The following is a 9,023-nucleotide window of genomic DNA, read 5'->3' on the forward strand; positions in this document are numbered from 1 at the left end:
CATGCTACAAAACTCTTCTAATTAGAAGCCCCTGCTAGTCTTCTGTCCCGCAGTGCTCGGTGGAAGTTCTAAGAATCCAAAGCTTTTCCCAAATGTACCTTGCCCCAAGCATCCTGATCGCACTCCCTGATAACAGGAAGTTCCAGAGTGACGTCCTCCTTGGATGGTTTTATTTTTCTCTCGCATTATCTCTCGTCTGTTGTGATTTTCTGCAGCCAAAGTCTTTCTGACATGACCTACCAAAAAAGAAAACATGTTGAATAACTACACCATAACTACACAAAATGGAAACGCTGAACTAGCTCCATTAAAATAAATCATCCTTAGTACTGTAATCGTTTTTGTTTTAATTTCACACTTTCTATTATCCTAATTGTTGGCTAGTTCTAATAATGTTTCTGGAGTCTGTGCTACATTTATAAAAACATTCAAAAGTTTTTAACGAACACCAAAATTATTAACTTTCCTGTCTTACGTATTTGCAAGAAGGGGAGGTATGAACAAAATAACTTACATCCAAGCATCCAGCTGCAATATTGGAACTTGAAAACTCCGCTGCCATTAACAGTTAATAGCTCAGTGCTCTGGGGTAACAGCAGTTGCTCTGCGCTTCTCAGAAAAACATTTGGGAAAAACACTTTGGACTAATAAAATTAATGTTAGAATGACAACAAATTTCAACATCTGTGATGCTTTTGGAGAACTTTCAACATTTCAAAATAATATATGTAATTTTATAATTTTTAGGCAATATACCTATTTATAAATGCAGTTTTTAACATCAAAGGAAAAATTGTTTTATCTAAAATGTATATTGAATGTTCAAAGCATTAATACAAGATAAGTGATTTTGGACAAAGATTCTTAAAATAAACCTAACTGAGTGGTAAACATTTGTTCAATTGGACATTCTAAATGTTGAAATGTGTTAGTCATTCTGGTTGAACTAATGTAGTACAATGAGATTGCTTTCGTTTTTCCAAACAGCCTTCTTAAGTCATGTTAATGTTCAAAAACTAGTCCTGGGCTCCAGAAAACACTGTGTTAGGGAAGGAAAAACAGACTCTGGACTCTTTGGCTAGAGTTATGGAAGGAGGGTGGAACCTTATGAGTTACATGACTACATAAGATGTAGGCAATTTTATTTTGGCAACAAATTCAGGCTTTTGCATTGGGATATTTTTTTAGACTGTTAATTCAAATACACATGCACGAATCTCCTACAAAAGGAAAGATTCTTACTCATCTGCAGAGCATAGATAACGATTAATTGTTCCGTTTCATCTTTCAGGCTACAGTACCATGAGTTTAGGAACTCTGCAAGCTGCGAAATTATCTTCCCTAGGGTAAGTGACCAGAATCACAATGTAATTACTCAAAAATAGACTCAGATCATATCCCAAATCTACATGAAGAGTGGTACATGCCTGATAAATAGAAAAGATGATATCATAAATCAGCTTTCTCCCTTTGGTGGAATGTTCAGTACTCTCAGTTGTCTTCACAATGTTCTATATAAAGCACCTAGAACATAGAACCTTATGTGATGATCATTTCTCAGGTGAAATAGTGCACTGGACTATACAACCATTTCATTAGCTCAATGTTTATTTGGAAACTCAAAACAAAAACACAGAATGACTGGTGACATTTATGACTTTTGCCACTGGGCCAGTGGGTCTTCCTTCATATTAAATAGGATCTCAGTCTCTAATCTGCATGTCCAGACCAAAGACAATTTGATGTAACTCCATTATAGCATATTTTAAACTTTTCTTGAAGTTCAGGAATATATCTTTCAGAATCCGTCAGTACTTCAGAAGCGTGGCTCGCCAAACCAATCAATCTAGTACAAAGTTTGTTTTTAGAATTCAAGTTCCTTGTTACTGCTTTGCAAGCAGATGTCTTCAAAGATATAATATGGTGAAGAGATTATGTGATTTTTGGGTGTAGCAATTCTGCCAGTTATAATTAAAAGGGCCAACATCCAAGTTTTGTTTTCTTTATAAACACTGCAGAGTGTGTCAGTGGCCAATCTAAAATTACCCACAGAGGAGTGTGTGCTCTCTTCTTTAGCACAAGATAATGAAGATGGTGTGTGAACGCACTATGGTTATAATAAGCTGATGGACTTGCGGTCCTACGCACAAACTTGTCCAAATGTAATTATAAGAGTTTTAAGAGAATTGTTGCTTCCTAAACTGACTAGTCAAGTGACTCAAAAGTTAATATCACCAAATTAACAGTCTGACTTTGAAGGTCTACAATTGTACCTTAGAAAATAAATACTTGCAATCAGTCATTCTTGCTTACAGGGAAAAAGATTATCTTTGAGAAGTGTCTCAATGCAGGGTAGTTTATTCAGCATTCTCTCTATGTATTGCTTCTGGAGAGGTGAATTGAGTGTAAAAATAAAAAGTAACAAAGGGCTGAGCGTCCAGCTCTTTCTCCCATGTATGGAGGAGAGAAGACCAGTCTGAACCTGCACTGGTGTTGATGTGGTTGAGAGGGTGCATTCGTCTGGCTCTGCAGCCTGGCTCACAAGAGCAAGAAATACAATTGGGGCCCAGAGAAGGACAGGGAATATCTCAAGGTGATTACTGAATCAAGTCTCCATAGCAGTGGTTCTCATACACAGAGAGAAAGAAAACAAGTCTACATAAAAGATTCAAGATATCAGCATCTCATTCTCTCTGGAACTGGAAAACAATCTGAGGCAAAGGGACATCAGTGTCAGAAATCTGGGTAGATCAGAAATGGAAGCCAAGCAGGTCTTTCTCCCTTGTGTTTTGGGCATAGTCCTTCATAAATTCTGTGGAGAAACTGAGATGTCTCCTTTATCTTCTGAGTAATAAGTGTTGGGGCATCCCAGAGTCCTGGTACTTGGCTGCTATGGATGAGTGACTCGTAGGTTTCCAAAGGGGAATGGATGCTAGAGCTACTGATGACAAAAGTCTCACTCAAACCAGCCTCATAGTTCACTGCAATTTCCTTTGCTTTGGTTGTTCACAGTGGCCTAAGACCAATGTCTCCTGTCTCAAACTTGCCATATTGAACTACTAGATGATCTATAATGGTTTAAAAAAAAAACACACACAAAGGTAAAAGTGACTATTGTTTACCAAAACACCAGTCAGCCAATACCAAAGACTTTTCCTTTGCTGAACTGTTTTTATACTTCCTGTTTTTCTGAGCGCATGTATGCTCACTCTCTCTCTCTCTCTTTTGTTTTTTTGTTTTGTTTTGTTTTTAAGATAGTGTCTCACTCTGTCACCCAGACTAGAGTGCAGTGGCACAGTCTTGGCTCAATGAAACTTCTGACTTCTGGGCTCAGGTGATTCTTCCACCAGAGCCTCCCAAGTAGCTGGGACTACAGGTACATACCAACATGCTTGGCCAATATTTTTGTATTTTTTGTAGAGACAGGGTTTCACTCAGGCTGGTCTCAAACTCCTGGACTCAAGTGATCCACCCATCTTGGCCTCCCAAAGTACTGATTTTATAGGCATGAGCCAACACACCCAGCCAGGTATACGTATCTTGATAGATGATTCTCATCTTATCACATACTCTATTCATATAAATATAGGTACATGTTCATGTCCAATCCATTCCTTCAAATGTAGCCAGAGCAGTGTTTTTCAAAGGGCAAAGGACAAATGTGGTTCTTTAGTGTCTGGGTGAAGAATAAAATATTTCCTCTAACCCACACTCTTGTCTAGGCTCACCTGACCCCATTTCCCTTCACTCTTGCTGCTCCACCCCCTCTAACTGTCTTTCATTTTATCTTCCGCTGTCGGACTTTCATGTGGTAACCACACATCTGCCCCTCTCAGCGTGGAATCTTTTTGCATGGAAGCCTCCCTAATGAAGTCAAATACTTCTGTTTTTATGTCTGACAGGATCATGATCCTGTATGTCATAGAAAGGAGCATGGTTATAATTTCACATTTACATATATATCCATTGGTCAGCATCTACTTCCTGGACTATAAGCTCCATGAGAACAAGAACCATGCCTATTTGACTCCTTATGGGATCCCCTGAACTTATCCAATGCTTGGAAAATAACAGTCAAATATATTTCGGAGTGCTCACTTCACAGCACATATACTAAAATTGGAACAATATAGAGATTACCATGGCCCCTGCACAAGGATGACACCCAAATTTTTGGAACATTCTATATTCTTCTACCACATGTTCTCACTTATATGTGGGAGCTAAAAAAAAAAAAATTGACCTTATGGAAATAATGAGTAGAATGATCATTACCAGAGGCCAGGGAGGGTACTAGGGAGGTGGTAGGGATAAAGAGGGGTTGGTCAATGGACCTACGCTTCAGTTAGATAGAAGGAATAACATCTAACGTTCAATAACACAATAGATAATGAAAAATAATTTATTGGGCCGGGCGCGGTGGCTCACGCCTATAATCCCAGCACTTTGGGAGGCCGAGGCAAGTGGATCACGAGGTCAAGAGATCAAGACCATCCTGGTCACCATGGTGAAACCCCATCGCTATTAAAAATACAAAAATTAGCTGGGCATGGTGGCGCATGCAGGTAGTCCCAGCTACTCGGGAGTCTGAGGCCAGAGAATTGCTTGAAACCAGGAGGCGGAGGTTGCAGTGAGCCAAGATCATGCCATTGCACTCCAGCCTGGGTAACAAGAGTGAAACTCCATCTCAAATAATAATAATAATAATTTATTGTATGTTTAAAAATATCTATAAAAGTGGAATTGGAATGTTCCTAACACAAACAGATAATAAATGTTCGAGGTGATGGATATACTAATTACCCTATTTGATCATTACCCACTCTATGTTTGTATCAAAATATTGCATATATCCCATAAATATACACAGCTACTATGTATCCATGAAAATTAAAATGTAAAATATTAAAATTTAAAAAAATTTCTGAGATGAGGGACTAAATGTCGAGATACATTTCAATTAAGTTATCATATGTTAAAAAGGCCATATTTATGCAGTATAATATAAAATGTTATATAATATATAATGTTATAATATTTTTTATTATATTATATAATGATGTTTCACCCTTGGCACAGTCAAATTTGGGTTGAGGTTGTGGGGTAACTCTGCTTCACATAGTCATACATGGACCCAGGCTCCTTCTTTCTACTGCTCAGACCTCCCTTAAGTCTCAGAATCCTCCCTTGATCTTTGAGATCTACCATCCAACAATCAAAGAAAGAGAAGGATGAGGCATGGAAGGGACTATATCACTTCTGTCCACATTCTATTCACCAAAACATCATTGTATGATCCCATCTTGTTGCAAGATAGACTGGGAAACGTGGCCTTCCTAGTACTACCCATCATTTTGGTTTGGTTGAAATTAGGTAAGGTGACTAAAATTTGCCAGCAGTTACTTGATACTCCAAAACTATATTATCAGCAAGGAAAGGAGAACAGTACTCAAAACCAAACTCTCAAGTAAGGAAAGTGCCAACATTAAATGGACTGATTTAGTGGTATTGTGTCTGTCTAGGAATGTGCTACATGGTTTGGTAAATACAGTTTTCCTACTGCAGAGAATCTCAAAACAAGTAGAATTTTAAAAATGAACTTTGAAGAATCAGCTGGAGGGTATACAGATTTTCATATTCACTTTAGGATTTTTCATTTTCATATTGTACTAGTTAATGTGCCAAAATGAAAATAGCTTTCCACAAAATGGAAGTTACACTATAAAGTTGGAATTGGTATTATCTGCTGCTGAATTGCAATGGAATCTCAAAAGGAGTGATGTAACTATGGAAGCAAGATCTTCTTCTTGAATGTTTCCCTAAGATTCTGTCAAACAGATCAGGAAAATGGAATATATGCAAGATTGACTTTTCAATCAACAAGCACAAAAAGGCCCTGGTAGATAAATCAGTTGAAAGAGAACATATACAATAACTGACTGGCAGTATTGTAGCACACCATTTGAGGCTTGACATTGAAAATATTCTTGAAGAATAATTTATCTGATAAAAGATTAACCTGCTCTATGGAACTGCCAAATTTAGTGTTATTCTACTTAACTCATCAGCATTAACCTTAATATTTGGAAAAGGTTTTCTCTTTTAATTTAAGTTGTTCCTTTGAGAAAATATGTGGCATGGGCCTATTTTTGCTCTTTGATGTACAAAGCAGACATTAAATTGGATTTCAGATTCAGTGATAGAAGAGGACTAAGATTAAACACCAAGGTCATCTATGAAATTGATTGAATCATTTGTTTAATCATGGCATGCCTTGCTATAGAGGAGTGCTTACCAACTTTATGCTTTTATCTTTACTAGTCAGCAATTCATTGAATACCTTTTATTATCATTGCTTTCTTTCATTTTCAGGGGAGGAGAGGGCAGTAGTTACCATCGTTCTTGGTCACAATTTTCATCTGTCTCTCTCATTCTCTTTTTACCTCACTTCTTAGACGACAAAAGGTGACATCTCAACTAACTCCCATATTTCACTGAAATTAAAATAGTGTCAATTGACAGGCACATCATTTTTTTACTTACCACTAAGAAAGAAAATCATGGCTGCTTAAACTACAATGTAATGCTTTCTTATCACCTAGAATTTTTATTCTATGCTTACCAAAATAACAGTTTTAAACTTAGACACATATTTGTATCATATTTCACACTTGTGAAAACACAAAGAAATAAGTAAAATAAATCAGTTAAAATATTCCTAAAATTTCTGCCCATTTATAGTTCAACTCTTCCAAATTCATTTTTGACACGGTTGTTGACATTTGTGTTTTTCAATATAGTCTTATGTTCTGCACTATTGTGAATGTTAGCATCCTTAAAAGAATGCTTTGTTATCTCCAAGACCTTCTTCCAAACTGCTGACATTCACTGCTGCAGTGAGTTTTCCTGAGCAAGCACAGGTGATAACTGTCACAACCACTGCCTGGCCAGCAGCAATGTTAAGATGCTTTGAAAAAAAAATACATCCAGGATTTTTTTTTTGAAAAAAAAAAAATACATCAAGAACATACAGACATACATCTATGGTTTAAGATGTATCTGAATATATGACCCAACAGCTTATCTCAGTTCCCTATTTGGTCTGGTATTTTTAGAATATAAAAGATAACTACCATTACATGTCTTTATTTATCTAGCCTTTTATATTAATATAGATGTTTGCTTGTAAAGGACAGTCCTGCCTTCTTGGTGTAAACTTTTTCAATCGCGATTTCAACAATGTTTTATTCACCATCTTAACTGTAGTTCACAAATTATTTTTGTGGAAACAACAAACTTCCCATGAAATTCATATAGGCAGTATATAATAAAATCTTATGTTTCCAGCACTTTGGGAGGCCGAGTGGGTGGATCACGAGGTCAAGAGATCAAGACCATCCTGGTCAACATGGTGAAACCCCATCTCTACTAAAAATACAAAAAAATTAGCTGGGCATAGTGGCACATGCCTGTAATCCCAGCTACTCAGGAGGCTGAGGCAGGAGAATTGCCTGAACCCAGGAGGCGGAGGTTGCGGTGAGCCGAGATCACGCCATTGCGCTCTAGCCTGGGTAACAAGAGCAAAACTCCGTCTCAAAAAAACAAAACTAAACAAAAATCTTATATTTCTATTTTTACTCAAACTTTGTAAGTTCAAATTTTACTTTCAACTAGCCACTCAAAGACAGTGGCAGTTCAACATAGGCACTCCTCAGGTAATGCGTTATTGCATTCCAGAAGAGCTGCGATTAAATCAAACATTCATAAATAGATTCATGTTTTCCTACCATCTTAGATTTTTATGTCAGAGCTGGCTTTTCTCAGCTTCTGCTAGATCTTAAACATTCTATCCTTTCTCAAAACTGGACTTTTACCTTGATCTCCGTTACTCCTGCCCACATCTCTCTTTAAGATTAAAGTTATGCAAACTTTAGCTTAATTTACTTGGGAGTGCTCAATGTTTGAAATAAGCTCCTCACAAATACTTTGTGGTGTCATAAAATTCATGTGTCTTGTGATTAATAAACCCAATGATTTAGATTTGTTTTATTTCACAGCCTGGCTTAAACTAGGGACATTTTGGTTTCCATTTATGAGGTAACACCCCTAACCATGTTCTCCTGAATATCATAACCCATCCTAACAACTTTGCCATAAAAGCAAAGAATTTTTTTATAAACTCCATTATTTTTTATTTGTGTTTTAATTGTTTTTTCCTATGTGTTTGTTTTAAAATACATTTTCCATGGTAGTAACTATGCAAGCCTTAGAAATGCGACTAGACAGATGTACTGACCACGGTTACCAAGGGAGCAGTTTCCTTGGCAATGGCCAACAGTCATCAAAGCAGTTCACGTTCTCCTTCCTTCCCTTGTGACTTGCTCTCACATGTTGCAAAACTTGGGAAGTGGAAACAGCTCTTTGTAAATCATGAGCCTCTATCCACTCAAAACACCACCAATTTTCATGAAGCCTGCAACTGAGAGAGGGTGGTAAATTGTTTGTGATGTTCTTTGAGAAGTTTTAAAAGGGCTCCAAGCCACAATTCACCATGAAGGATTTCTGCTCTCTCTTTCAATTTCAAGCCAGAATTTATCCCAGTCATTTGAAGAAGATCCAAAAATGTACCAGCCAATGCCCAAAGGTCAAAGCTGCAAGAGATCCAATAACAAGGGAGAGCTCTTTTATAGAGTAAATATTTTCTAGTGGTTCAAAAGAGAGGTATGAAGAATCAGGTATTTTCTTAACCGTGACTTGCAGTCAAACTGCTGTCTGTATTTTTACAAGTCATGAATGAGAATATTAATACTTATTTGTAGAGTATCTTTTGATCCTCTTAGTAAAGTCTGTGATTAAGATTAATTTTTTTCATCTTAAGAAAGGTTAGAAAAACATACTTCATTATATTTCTGAATCATGAAAAATCTAAAGTGACATGCAAAAACTACAATGAACTATTCTTTTCCCAAAGAGGGTATACAATATAGTTGGCATGTGAGGATTTGCTGAAAGTGAGGCCTCTG

The 9,023-nt window shown here is 37.0% G+C and overlaps 1 non-coding gene across 1 annotated transcript; it reads left to right on the forward strand.

Annotated features, from left to right (window-relative positions):
- Window positions 1–4,090: 4,090 nt before the first annotated feature.
- LOC118148125 (U6 spliceosomal RNA) lies at window positions 4,091–4,193 on the forward strand. Its single transcript, XR_004734917.3, has one exon. It is a non-coding gene; the product is annotated as a U6 spliceosomal RNA (small nuclear RNA).
- Window positions 4,194–9,023: the final 4,830 nt, after the last annotated feature.

Source organism: Callithrix jacchus, chromosome 15, assembly GCF_049354715.1.
Source record: "Callithrix jacchus isolate 240 chromosome 15, calJac240_pri, whole genome shotgun sequence".
NCBI lineage: Eukaryota > Metazoa > Chordata > Mammalia > Primates > Cebidae > Callithrix > Callithrix jacchus.